Below are 13390 nucleotides of genomic sequence, written 5' to 3' on the forward strand. Positions count from 1 at the left end.
CATCTCCCCTTTTGACGTGTTGGGGGCGCCACTCTGAAACCATATCCTGACCTCACAGTGGGCCTATACCTTAAGAAACCTTAGGAAATTGCAGTGACTTCTGATGATAATGTTTATTCCCTTGCCCTCATCCAAACTGCATCCATGGGCCAAAAAGAATAGATCCAAACGTGCTATCCATTCATTCCACAAGGATTTACTGAGCTCCCATGGTAGTAAGAGCTGTGCTAGGCCAGGGATATTTAGCCAATGGTGACCAAGGGCAAAGTGGAACGCAGTAAAGAGGATAGCCCAGTCCTACTTCCCCAGAGCTGAATTGCTACCTGCTACAAAATACGATAATTCCTTTATTATGCTTGTGGAGGAGGTGTAAAAGAGAAGTCCTGGGAGCCAAGGGGGTATATGGTAGGAGGCCTGACCCAGCCAGCAGGCAGGACAGGGTTCCCAGGAAGTGTTCTCTAGGCTGAGGCCCGAAAGACGAGCAGGTACTAACCTGGAAAGCAGGGGAGAGAAGGGGACCAGAAGCACCTTCCAGGCAGAAGGAACAGCATGTGCAAAGGCCAGTACCTGGCACTTCTGAGAAACCAAAAGCTGCCCAGTGTGGCTGCAGGGAAAGAGGGAGACCAAGTTTTCCAAGTCAGGGCTACCAAGGCAGGCTTTCAAAACGCGGACTGGTACCACACTATGTTAGGCCACGCGCAAAGAGATTTCCGGCGACGTCTGGATCTGGGTAAAGTTGCCCTGCGGAGAGCACCAGGAGAGGTACTCATGGGCCAAGACACAGGAAAGCAGAGCAGTCCAGCTGCAGAGTCCAGGCATTCAGGTCTGGAACCAGGAGGTACTTCGAGAAGGGCCCTTCTCAAATGCCCTTTCCATTCTCCAAACGGTTAGCTCCACTCCTGCCCCCACACCCACTTGTTTGCCTTCTTGTCTTATTTTTATTTGTTTTTAAACCAGGGCCCTCTTATGGTCAGGCTGAAGCATTTTTAAAAAGAAAGCCCTGAACGTGTGGCCCTCCCTCCCTGGGAGGAGATGGATGGATCAATAGCCCTCTTAGCTCTTCCTCTACCACTAGCAGTGACCAGAGCAGGTGTGGGCTCCCTGCAAAGTGGGCCTGTGAGCAGGTATTTACGTCTTCCCTCTCCACCCACTCCCATTCCCAGGCAAGGCTTCCCACACCCTGTCCTTCATCACCTAAAGCCCAGCAACAAGAGGGACAGACTGGGGGAAGGTAGAGAACACTGGCCAGTCTAAAAACTGAAGTTCAATTCTGCTACAGCCTTGAAATCCTGGACGAGAAAGAAGCCACACTCCCTGAACCTCAGTCATCTTGAGTAAAAAGTGGGGATCTGTGTAAAAATCAAGTGAAGTCATGGAGAAAGGGACCTGTCACACCATGGGCAGACCCCTCCCCAGGTCTCCCATGCCCCAGCCCCCTGGATCCACACTGCTATCACAGACTCTCCTGCCACTGCCCCTCCCGGTGAGCTGGCATGCTTTGAGCTTCCTCAAGGGAAAACGCTCCCCGATGCCGACAGATGGGGAGTCCTAAAATACAGCGTATGGATCATGTTTCGTGACTAGCAAAACACGCCAGCCGGGACACTTTGAGAACCCGGCCGGTTTTCAGGAACAGGATTTTACACATTTCTCAGGATTGGCGGATCTGCGCTCGCCTCCACCCGCCTGTGAGCTCCATAGCCCGAATACTGTATCAGGGGATACTTAGAACAGGTGGGGGCCTGCGAAGAGGGGAGGCTATGCCCTAACCCTCTGCCGCTTTTCATATTGCTACTACCATGTATGTATGGAACACGATACTTTTCTTGCTGTGTGTCAGATGTCTGGCATGTGTTCCGAAGCTGCCCTGCCTGAGTGCCCATCCTGGCTCTTAACTGTATGACCCTGGGCACGTCATTTCATGTCTCTGAGCTTCACTTTGCTCATCTGTGAACTGGAATGGTAGTACCCTCCCCCCACGGCACTAGGATGGGGACTGGGTGAACATCAGAGCTCAGTAGACATGAACTGCTGCTATAATCAAACCATAGGGCACCTATCACTTCAGCTATCCTACCAAAGGTAAAACGGACACTAAGAGGCCATGCCAGCTGTCCAGGCCACCAGCAAAGGAGCATGTCTGCCTCTAAAGGGGATCAGGGATGGGCTTCAGAGGGTCTGCAAACCCAAACCCCTGGTCTTATGGTGCACAATTATTTGTACACATGTGAATGTGCAATGTTTAGAGAGGAAGGCAATGAATTTCAGTCTCCCAGGGATCTACGGTCCCATAAAGGTTACAAACCATGGCTTCCTATGACCATGTCTACTTACTACACATAAGGTCACCCTGGCACAGCAGTCCTGAACTCTAGGATATGGAGCAGGGATTACATCCCACCCCCTCTCCCCAAAGGAAAGACATTGGTTCTTGGCAACATCAATTACAAAAAGCTTTGGACCAGAAGAAGGGGCTGAGAGAGCCACTGGCAGGAAAGTGTGCTGACACACATTCCAGAATTTTTGAAGAGAACATGCAACTCAAGAAAATGAGGAAGGGTAGTCTGTACTTCCAGTGGCTCCAAGAAGACCCCAAGAGGAAAAAGGAGAGATGGTGTGAAGCTCAGTAACTGAGGTAGCACCTGGGGGTGCGGGGCATGATGGCCAAGAGGTGCCTCTGATTAGATGCCTGGACTCGGTCACTCCAGTGGACTGACATTATACCCCAGTGCACTTGAGCTTGTTAAGGGCAGAGACACGTTTAGAAAAGAAAAAGCCACACCAAGACGTGAATCAGGATATAAACAACATTAATCTTTGAAGAGTGGAATTACCAGAGTTTTGTTTACATTATCTAATTTCCTTCACAATGAACATATATCTGTACATCCTCTGGAAATAAGACATGAAACCAAACTACCTACAAAGACAGCTATGCACTGCAGAGTCTTTCGCATAATAAATATTTGTGCTTCTGCTCAAAGTAGACTCATCAAACCCCCTTCTGAAAATGAGTGATTCCAGCCACTCCCAGAAAAGTATCACTTAGGGAATAGAGAAGGGGGTGGTTCAAGTATATTCAAGACACTTCTTCTGTGGGTGGTTCATTTATTAGGAGCATAAAAATGGGCTCTGCTTCCCTGGGATAACTGCTGGGGCAGGTGATCACATCACCTCTTAACACATTCAGTGTCGTCAGTAGGGGGAAGGCCTTATAAAGAGAAGAAAGAATTGGGAGAAACATCGATCAAATTTTTTTTCTTTTTCTGGGTGGTTAGAGAGGAACAAAGAGATGAGAGATAGCAAAAGAGAAGACAGTCTCAGGTCTGGTATGGTGGCTCACACTTGTAATCCCAACGCTTTGGGAGTCCAAAGCAGGAGGATCACTTCAGCAAAGGAGTTCAAGACCAGCCTGGGCAACACCACAGCAAGACACTGTCTCAAATTAAAAATAAACACATTAAAAAACAAAACAAGGTCTCCCACTGCTTGAAGCCCTGTCACAGACAGCCAGCACCTATCAGTCCACATGCACACAGCTGTAAACTGCATTTGGTGCGTGTGGATTTTCCTTGCAGCGGTAAGGATACATATAATCTAGACTTCCTATTTATACTTGTTTCCACCAATACAATAGCTACAAATGCTTTCTATTCCACTCCTGTCATCTATGCGGAAATTCTCCTCACACACAGGGAGACTAAAAAGTTACAAGAAGAATTGTCGTGCATGGTGAGCAGGCTCAGTCTCAGTTCTCTGCTCAAATGGGAAACTTGTGCAAGGGAAGAAAATGGGCTGAACTCAGCCATTAGAAACTAACTCACACTTGGCTTCTCCATGCTTATGCACGGCAGAAGCACAGGAGCCCACCATCCTTATTGACACTACATAATATTTGTCCTTCCAATAGAACAGTTCCTAGCTACCAAGGCAGCCTGCAACAGAGGACACCAACAGTCGCACTCTAAAAACCACCCAAGTCTCAGCCCTCCCGTGCAGGGAGAAGACCAAGGCCCTGGAAAAATCTCCAAGTCCATGGGCCCGGCTACCTTCCCCACACTTCCCCTTCAGGGAGAAGGAAGAGTAATCCTGACTTGAGCCAGCAGGCCTCAAAATTAACAGGACAGAAAAGAAAAGCCTTCCGCATTTCAAAGGCCCTCTCTGAAGTGCTTGCATGAACATTTCCTTTTAAGATTTCCTTTAAAATCCGTGGTTTCCATAGAAGTAGCTAGCCTCTCACCCTAAAAGCCAAGCAATGTCTCACCTCTGTGCCTGACCAAGCCCTGACCATGACACAGAGCAGATTCCTAACACAGATTCATGACAGAGCAGATTACTGTACTGAGGCTGGGCACAGTGGCTCATGCCTGGAATCCTAGCACTTTGGGAGGCTGAGGCGGGCGCACTGCCTGAGCTCAGGAGTTCCAGACCAGCTTGAGCAACACCGTGAAACCCTGTCTCTACTAAAATACAAAACATTAGGCCAGGAACAGTGGCTCACACCTGTAATCTCAGCACTTTGGGAGGCCGAGGTGTTTGGATCACTTGAGGTCAGGAGTTTGCGACCAGCCTGGCCATCTCTACAAAAATACAAAAAAAATTAGCCAGGCACGGTGGTGCCAATGTGCCTGGAACAGCAAAGCCAGGGCAGGCCTTGGAAGTGAGTTCATAGGGCTGCAGAAGTGATTTTCCTCCAAATCTCCCCTCCTCTCCCTGCTCCAGCACTCACCTACACTCAAGGCAAGTCACAAAATTAGGCCAGTGAGGCCTGGGAGAGATAGCCTGGTTGTCTTATTGAGAGCCAGAGCGAGGCGAGAAACCCAGCTCGGTGACCGGCAAGCTGCTGCTCTTCACCCATTCAAGAAGAAACAGGTGAGCACCTACTCTTTATGTGTTCTCAACAGCCCCTTCTGCAAAGATAGAATGAAAATTACTTGCCTGAACAAAGCTCTTCTGAGGATGGAGCATGATGACAAATATAAAACGCCCAGCACAATGTTGGGCACATCAAAAACAGCCACTATGGAGGAGAGATTAGAACTATTAGGGTCTATCTGCCAACCCAGAGCTTGAGACCAGGCAGGTCTCTACAAGGTCCACCAGCAGGTCAGCTCCACATGGCAGGCAGGGCTGCTACTCTGCTGTTCCCTGCGCCATTCCCAGCACCTATAACAGTGCCTGGCACACAGCAGACACCCAAATGTTTACTATGTGAGAAAAACAACTGCTGGGCATCCAATCCCCTTAAGGTTAGATGCAGAAACATCAAAACTGCATGATACACTGACCATCTTGGGGACAAAGGCGCATACTATGACGTTGTAAAACAAGCAGCAGCCTTGGCCCCCATCCTGGGAACTAAAGGCTGCTAGTTCCCCTCAAATGAAGCCGAATTAAAAGAGGAAACCAGCACAGAGCTTCCTCAGGCTTCAGCCTTAAAGAGGCATGTTGGCTTTTCCAGGAGAAAGCAGGTTAAGGTTTAGGCATGCCACCTTAGGCTCACTCACGAAATGAGGGCTGGGAGTCACAAGAGGTTGGTATCCAATGAGGAAGCAGTGTGGATGGGCCCCCCCCGCAAAAATCAAAATCATTATTTTACAGATGTCTTTTTCAAGAAATGGCTCCCGCTTCAGCTGGGATTCACAGCCATTTCATCTTTTAACCTTCCTCTCCTCTCCTCATTTCCATTTTAGGTTCAACCATACCTGGCGAGTGTCCTAGAATACATAACACAAATTGCTGGCAATCTGGAGCCCCTAGTACATCTCCCACCCGGGGTCACTTTAGCCTCTGCTGTTGGCTGTCATTACAACCCTTCTGCTCCAAATTAAACTGCACTAAAACCCGACCCTGGGTACCTAACCAGAAATGCCTCTACCATTTCCACCTCTATTGGCTGTGCCTCACCTGCCACGCCAACCTGGGACTAAGAAAAACCACCAAGATATATTAACTAACTAAGGGCATCCACGTGAAAAGGTATCTCAGCAGAGTGACAGTGTGAAGATCTGGAAAACTGAGGACTCCACTGCTGGTTCCTTTTAGGTGGTGACTTGAGAACAGGTTGCTTACACTATCTGAGCCCCGATGGTGCCATCCATAAAAATGGGCAAAATAATAATAGTGCCTCCCAACAGGGTTGCTGTGGGGACAAAACAACAGCAGCCCCTGAATGATTTTTTTTAAGTGCGGAGCAAGCAGCGTTACTGTGAACTCTATTCTCCTTTCTCATCCGTGGAAGAGGTACAAGCTAGAAAACTGTGCCAAGCACAAGGCAGCCCTGCAAAGCAGAAGTAGTCCTGTTTTTCTCAAGTGATTAACAGGTCCAAGAAAGGCTGTGGTGCGATTTACGAGGGCCACAGCCAAGAGAAATTTATATCCGTCTGCCTTCGAATGGTTTTCTAAGACGTGTGCACAACCCGGGTTTGGCTGAGGAGCTCAGCAGCAAGTAATTTTCTAATTGATTCATTAGCACTCGAATCAACTACTACTTTAGACACAAAGGCCTTGCTTGGGTCTGAATATCTCAGCCCGGGAAGCTGAGCTGAATAAACCATTCCTGCCCAGAGACAGGCAGGACACACACAATGACCCTCCAAAAATCATATCAGCATGGAAATAAACTCAAGTCTGGAAGCAGAAATAGAACCCGCACAGCTTCTTAAAGTTTGTTTGGTTTTTGAGATGGGGTTTTACTCCGTCATCAGTGCTGGAGTGTAGTGGTGCAATCACAGCCTCGACCTCCTGACTCAGCGATCCTCCCGCCTCAGCCTCCCAAGCAGGTGAGACGACAGGCCCATGCCACCATGCCCAGCTAATCTTTCTGTAGTTTTTGTAGAGATGGGGTGGGTGGGTGGGGGGTCTCGTTATGTTGCCCAGGTTGGTCTCGAACTTCTAGCTCAAGCAATGTTCCCTACTAGGCCTCCCAAAGTGCTGGGATTACAGGTGTGAGCCACCGTGCCCGGCCTTAACCTGGCCTTAAATGCTCTCTTTTAAAATGAGAATTTTTTGACCAGAAGATAATGATGTGCAAAAGTTAAGTAAAAGAAGGAAAACAGCCTGAAAAGGAATACTCTCAAAGTTAGCACAGAGTTAGTCCTGGTGGTGGGTGACTTTTTTCTTCTTTCTGTTTTTCAAAATGAGCATGTACAGAACACATCGCTTCTTTGGTTCTCTCAGGTACAGAACGGCAGCAATTATACCTGATTCCCAAGGTTACTGCAAGGATGACATTAGATTACGTATGAAACACGCGAAGCCCGTGAGCTGCAGACTGCCAGAAAGGCTGACCCACCAGCTTAGTGACTCACGGGCCCACCTGCCTCCTGGGCCAAGATTCAAGTTATGCTCAGGAAGGTTATAAATGACTCCAGTCGCCTATGAACTGAGGCCACAAATGCTCAAAGTCATGGATCTCGGTAGCAATGCTATATTAATCTAAGTATAGATGAAACTTTAACAACAATCTTACTTCATCTTTTCATATTCCTCTGATGTGTGGGATATTCACCTAAGACAGGGGTCCTCAACAGGCCAAGCTAGCAGAGATGAACCTCCAGCAGATACTCCCAGGGAGTGACCTCACTGGGCCCTTATGGGAACCCCCGTTTTGGGACTAGCTTGCTGCCAGCTGTAGAAACATCCCCAATGCCATTTGGGAAGGACTCCTGACTTGATCTGGCCCAGCTGAGCACACTGCCCATCTATCCATCCACCCACTCTTCCAAACATCTGTAAGTTTGTTCTCCAGAAGGAGCTCCTGGTGAGCTCAAGAGCAATGTGTATTCCAGCAAACCAACAGGCTTCCACAGCATGGAAAGCAAAACACAGGAAGTCCCCCAATCTTGACCAGGCCTGGTGACCCACACCTGTTAGTCCCAGCTATTTGGGAGGATGAGGCAAGGGATCCCTTGAAGCCAGGAGTTTGAGACCTGACTGGGCAACAAAGTGAGACCCTGTCTCTACAAAACAACCAACCACCAAAAAACAGTCCCCTTGGTCTGAACAGCCTTGGGCTAGACTGGGTTCGGGGTACATAAAAGGACCAAAAGCGTAAAACTTCAGAAGTAGCACTAGGTGCCTTAGGAAGCTTGAAGGAAACTGATTCAAGTCCTACTTCAGCTAGCAGGAAATTACCTTGTTATTCTACAAAGTGGCAAACTCCAGAGAGAACAAATGGGTCCAAACTTCTTTGCTGATGGGTAAGGTGGCTTCTTCAAGTGACTTCTCCACAAAACACCCCTCGGGAATCTTCTGTCAGAAACTGTCCCCACTGAGTCACGCCGCTTCCTATGAGGCTTCATCTCAGCTCCAAACCCCTTCCTTCCCTGCCTTCACCTCTCAGCCTCCAGAAGACAAAGTCATCCATCTGGGGTCTTCCTATAGCAATGTTAATGGAACATGGCAAGCGGAGAGCAGGCTGGCCATCATCTCCCGAGTCTCACCTTGCAGGAAGCTGCATCTCACCATTTGACCATGCAAGCATCTAGTATGATCGGCACTGCACTCACTACCATCACCACTGCTAATAGAAAGATGCAGACAATGCAAGACCTGAGAACTCCCATCTCAATCAACTGCCTGGAAACTTCAATCTGAGAGTAAACTGTCAGTTTTCCTCCACTCTAAAACAGGATGACTAAACAGGAACCTCAACACAATCCATGGGGCTTAAGCCAGATCCCTCACAATAGAGCACAAAAGCCACCCAAGTCCCACAAAACATGAGCCGACACCGGGCCCTCAACAGACTCTGAACAGCAAACCTGAGAACTCCAGGAGACACACGTGGCAGCGGGCGAAGAGGAGAGGCAGACCGGCCGGCAGCACTGTGTCCTCAGACTATCATCCCATCCCCTGGGTGGCCCTAGGTTTCCTCACCTGCCCCGGTCCCCACACACCCCTGCCACGGGGAGGACAGCTCTCAGAGGGCCCCAGCCAGTTGTAGAGCTGGATACACAAGTTTGTTTTATTTATTTTGCATCTAACAAGGCCCTGACACTCTAATTGGAACAGGGCAGACTCCTTTCGGTGGAAATCAGGCCCATTGTGAGGGGAAAACTGCAGGCCAAAATCTAAGCCGAAAGGGTAACCTGAAAGGTCACCTCTGCTTTCAGATCCTCGAGGGTCCAGAAAATCTTCAGCTCCACACCCACCTCCAGCCCTGTGACTTATACACATTTGGCCAGGCCTTCCCCAGAGGCTTCAACCTTAAAGATTTTTCCCTTTACTCCTCTGAGATGTGTCCACTCTGAAAAACTCTGTGCCCCCTCTATGCTAGCCCCACCAAGTCAAGATTTCTCCCAGAAGGGAAATGGGAGTTTTCCAAGTATCCAGGTGACCCAGGTACATTGTCGGATCCCAATTCTGGCCACCCTCTTGCAGGCGTCACGGAAGTCAGAGAAATGTAGGCAGGATCAGAGGCTGCTCTAGATGGCTGGCCTGCCCCATCCCACCCACGCAGCCTGGGGCAAGGGGAGTGGCATTCAGTAAACCCTCGAGGAACTACACGGAATGGGACAAAATTCACACAAGCCGGATACACCTTAAAGCCATCTTCTATATAGCGAAACCAGTCTGAGGCCCAGCAGTGCAGAGACTCTGCTGAGATCTCTCTTTCCATCCAGACATGGGCTGAGGGACTGAGAAGGATCATAGATGATCAGGTCAGCGCCTTCATGCTACAGATGAGGAGACCGCAGCACAGAGGGGGCTGACTCCCCCAAAACATACAGGGACCAGAAGCCAAGCTGGACACACATCCAGGCCTTCAGTGTCCTGGCCACTCCCCCCACTACGCAAGAGCACTCCTCCATCTCAATGCTGCACCAGGATGCCCAACAAAAGATGAGACTCCCATTCCACTACCCGCAACCTGATCTTACCTAGAAAGCCTGGAGCCACTGCATACTACTGCCTACAGACTCCACAGCCTTACAAGGCTGCATGTCTGCTCCGCTTTCTGTAGCATCAGTACACCTACCAGCCCCTCATATACCCACTCATCAAAACCACATGCCAGGCCGACCTCTCCCATGCACCTGCTACATGCAGGGCGGGTGGACAGCCCAGGGATGACACGGTACGGTGAGGCAAGTCTTTCCACCCAATCCCATAAAACATAAGCCAATGCTGGGACCCTCAATGGACTCTTGATATGCACCCCACTGAATGGCAAACCCACAAACTACAGGAGAGAAATGAGGCAGTGGGTGAAATGGGGAGGTACCCCTGCCGGATCCCAGAGCCCCAGGAGTATACATGCTAGCACCCTTGTCATGACCTTGTCTCTCTGGTCTTTGGTGGTCGCATCTAACGAGGGGGCAAGGAACTTCCACAAAGACCTGCTGGGCCTCTAACACACAGACCTCTCCTCCAGGAGCTTACAACGGAGATGGGGAGAGGGAGTAAGCCACATGAAGTCCCAGTAAGTACTCTAAGCTCCTCTCCAGCCCACTCCCCTCCCCCTCACAAATCCCAGGAACACTAACCTCTCCAGGGGAAAGAAATTCACAAAAACAAGAAACCCAGGAAGCCAACCAATCGGAGATCTCTGTGAATCTGGGCCTAATGTAACATACAACTCTGTGTAAGACACGGCGCTTAGGGAGGAGCAGACTTCAGAACACACCATCTGTACATGCCATCTACCCAGCCTGTGGATTTCCCAGTAATTACGTCCAAGAGCAAAGGGGCAGAAAAGAGAAAGGTGAATGAAAAACCATGAATGCCTCATGCCTTCCCAAGGCCAGAAGACTGCTTGCTGCCCTCGACACAAGGTCCCTCTAAAAGGAAGGGGAGGGTGAGGCTGGGTTGTTTCCTCCTCCTCTCCTGCTCTTGCTTTGAAGGTCCCTCACACAATGGGAGAATCTCAGGCCAGGACAGCGATGTGACCTGCCCCTTTGCTGCAGTGCCTGCCACATGCAGCGTCCAACAAATGTCTGATGAGAGAATGAATGAGACCAGGCACTCTGTCCTGTTCCTCTCTGCATCGGGCACATAGCAGACATAAGGCTACTGTGCTCAATTGAGCCGAATTTCTAGACAATATCTATCTGGAGAAAAATTCAAGAGGCAGGCACCAACCACAGACATTACAATGGAGATCTCCCCCAAATTTATTTTACTGATGTATTTTCTGAGACAGGGTCTCATTCTGTCACCCAGGCTGAAGTACAGTGGCACGATCTCGGTTCAATGAAACCTCTGCCTCCTGGTTCAAGCAATTCTCCCACCTCAACCTCCCAAGTAGCTGGGAGTACATACATGTGCATGCCACCATGCCTGACTAAATTGTGTAATTTTAATAGAGACAGGGTCTCACCATATTGGCCAGGCTGGTCTGGAACTCCTGGCCTGAAGTGATCCATCCCCCTCGGCCTCCCAAAGTGCTGGGATTATAGGCGTCAGCCACCGTGCCCAGTCTCTCCCCCATATTCAGACAGCTCCCCTGCCCCCCAAATTTAAGGAGGCTTCTTGGAAAACTAAAGGAGTTATCTTAAAGTCCTCCAAAAAAACTCTTTATGTGAGGTGGTGTTTCAAGAAGGCGGCTATTGTATACAGGAGGGCAAACCCCTGCACATATCCCTCTATCAACACCTCCTGCTTTGTGCAAGGGGACACAGTCCCACGTGAGCGCTCCTGGAACCCAGCTCCCTCTCCTCCGCCCATCCCGCCTGGCCAGACCCCCATTAACGCAGTGCTCGTGCCATCAACACTGTTGTTTTGGAATGTGCCAGTAATTCTAGTGGCAGGAACAGCAAGCTTTAAGCTCAGCAAAGAAACCAGCTGGAGAGGCAGCCTCATGAAATAATGAAATGCCAAACCAACCCCTACATCTTCTCCAGTCTCTCAGGTCACCTACCAGATTAGAAGGCCTGTTGCTACGGCAACCATATCTTGCAAGTGCCGGCTGAACTTCCCCATAATTTTTAACCCTTTAACTAGCTTGGAGAGGGTGGCGTGCAGATGAGCCCAAATCCCGGAGAGCTGGCCTGCTTTGGCTGCGCTTTTACAAATCAAAGCAAGAAAAAAGAAAACCAGCGGCCGCGGGGAGGGGTGAAAGTCCACAGTTGGACAAACAGACACCGAGCAAAGGAAACGCCACACGCATCCACCTTTCCTTCCCGCCAGAGCCCCACCAAACAACCTGACTAGCCAGGGCACCTCAAACTTTTTACACACCTGGCAACTCCCAAGTGCAGGAGCCGCAAAGGAGATGGGAATAAACAAAGGCGAAATGGAATTGTGCCTGCCCCTCCCAGCCAGGCCCTGTGCCCTTGTGCTGCAGAACAGCGTGGGCCCTTCTGTGGGAAGCAGAAGGCGGCCGGGAGCTAGGCGGTGGGGACAGATGGCCACGCAGGCACTGGCACTTTCCAGTTGTCTGATGGGCGCCGGCTGCCAAACAAGCCCTCCACTGCCTCGAAGCCGCTCCCACCCCAACACAGAGCTTGTGCAAAGGGGGCCAAGCTCCAAAAGGGACTCAGCGCGGGTGCCCTGGGAGCCGCTTCTCCCTCCCGTATTCTACCCACATCTGCAAGTCATCAGCCATCCACTGGCCTTCTCTCCATTTCCGAAAGTCTTCCTCCACCTGCCCCACAAGCTTTGTGCTCAGCAAAAGAGCTCAAGAGGTCTTCAAAGAATAAACCTAGGGACTTTCCCTGGCCTCTTGGTTTTGACAGGACAGACTTCATAAAATCATGCAGACACAGAAGGCCTGGCAGCCTCAACACTGGGGGTAAAGCCCCCTCACCTTACTCCACATCTTCTGGGTGGATGGAATGGGGCTCAATGGGTTAGCGGAGGCCTATGTGGTTTCCCCAGAGAATCGAGAAAAGGCCCCTTAGGAAGGGAGGGAGGGAAGACAGATGAGAGGACTGAGTCCCCAGTGAGAAGAGACAGAAGACTAAAGGGGCTAGGAGGGAAGGGTGAAAAGGAAAAAGGCAGTGCAAGTGAGAAGGACAGCCAGGTAACCTGGGACGCTAATTACAGGCATTGCAGCAATCGCGAGTGCCTGACACAGTGGCCCAGGGAGGGCACTTGACAAATGATGCCACTGTGCTACATACAGATCCATAGCCCCACTCCTGACAAAAAGCTAGGGGCTCACTTACAAAGTCAGGCAGGCAGAAGAAGAAAGGAAGGTCAATGTGTTGGTGGGCGGTGCTTCAATAAGTTTTTGCGGGGCTGGCAGTAGGGTGTACCATCAGGGTGCTAGCACTATTTGCAGAGAAAAAGGAGAAAATTCAACCCTGCACATCCTTGCCACCTCACCCTCCTGCTCCCCAGCCAGCTCCACCACCACCACCTCTCCCCCATCCAGAGGGTACACACGGTGTGAAATCCAATTCAGTGAATTAAAGTCCTAATGTCCTAGGCTGGGCACAGTGGT

General features: G+C 50.2%; 1 protein-coding gene across 12 annotated transcripts in view; it reads right to left on the reverse strand.

The window, feature by feature from the left end:
* SSBP3 (single stranded DNA binding protein 3) overlaps positions 1-13390 on the reverse strand; it is a 176845-nt gene that overhangs the window by 112112 nt on the left and 51343 nt on the right. For 3 of the 12 annotated variants that reach the window (XM_078331936.1, XM_054236278.2, XM_078331933.1), the window contains exon 1: positions 11864-12019. The exons of the other annotated variants lie outside the window; for them this stretch is intronic. The gene's annotated coding sequence lies outside the window, so the exon portion shown is untranslated. Of the gene's footprint in view, positions 1-11863; positions 12020-13390 lie in introns of those variants that run through there. 12 annotated transcript variants of the gene reach the window in all.

The sequence above is a fragment of the Callithrix jacchus genome, chromosome 7, assembly GCF_049354715.1.
Source record: "Callithrix jacchus isolate 240 chromosome 7, calJac240_pri, whole genome shotgun sequence".
Classification (NCBI taxonomy): Eukaryota; Metazoa; Chordata; class Mammalia; order Primates; family Cebidae; genus Callithrix; species Callithrix jacchus.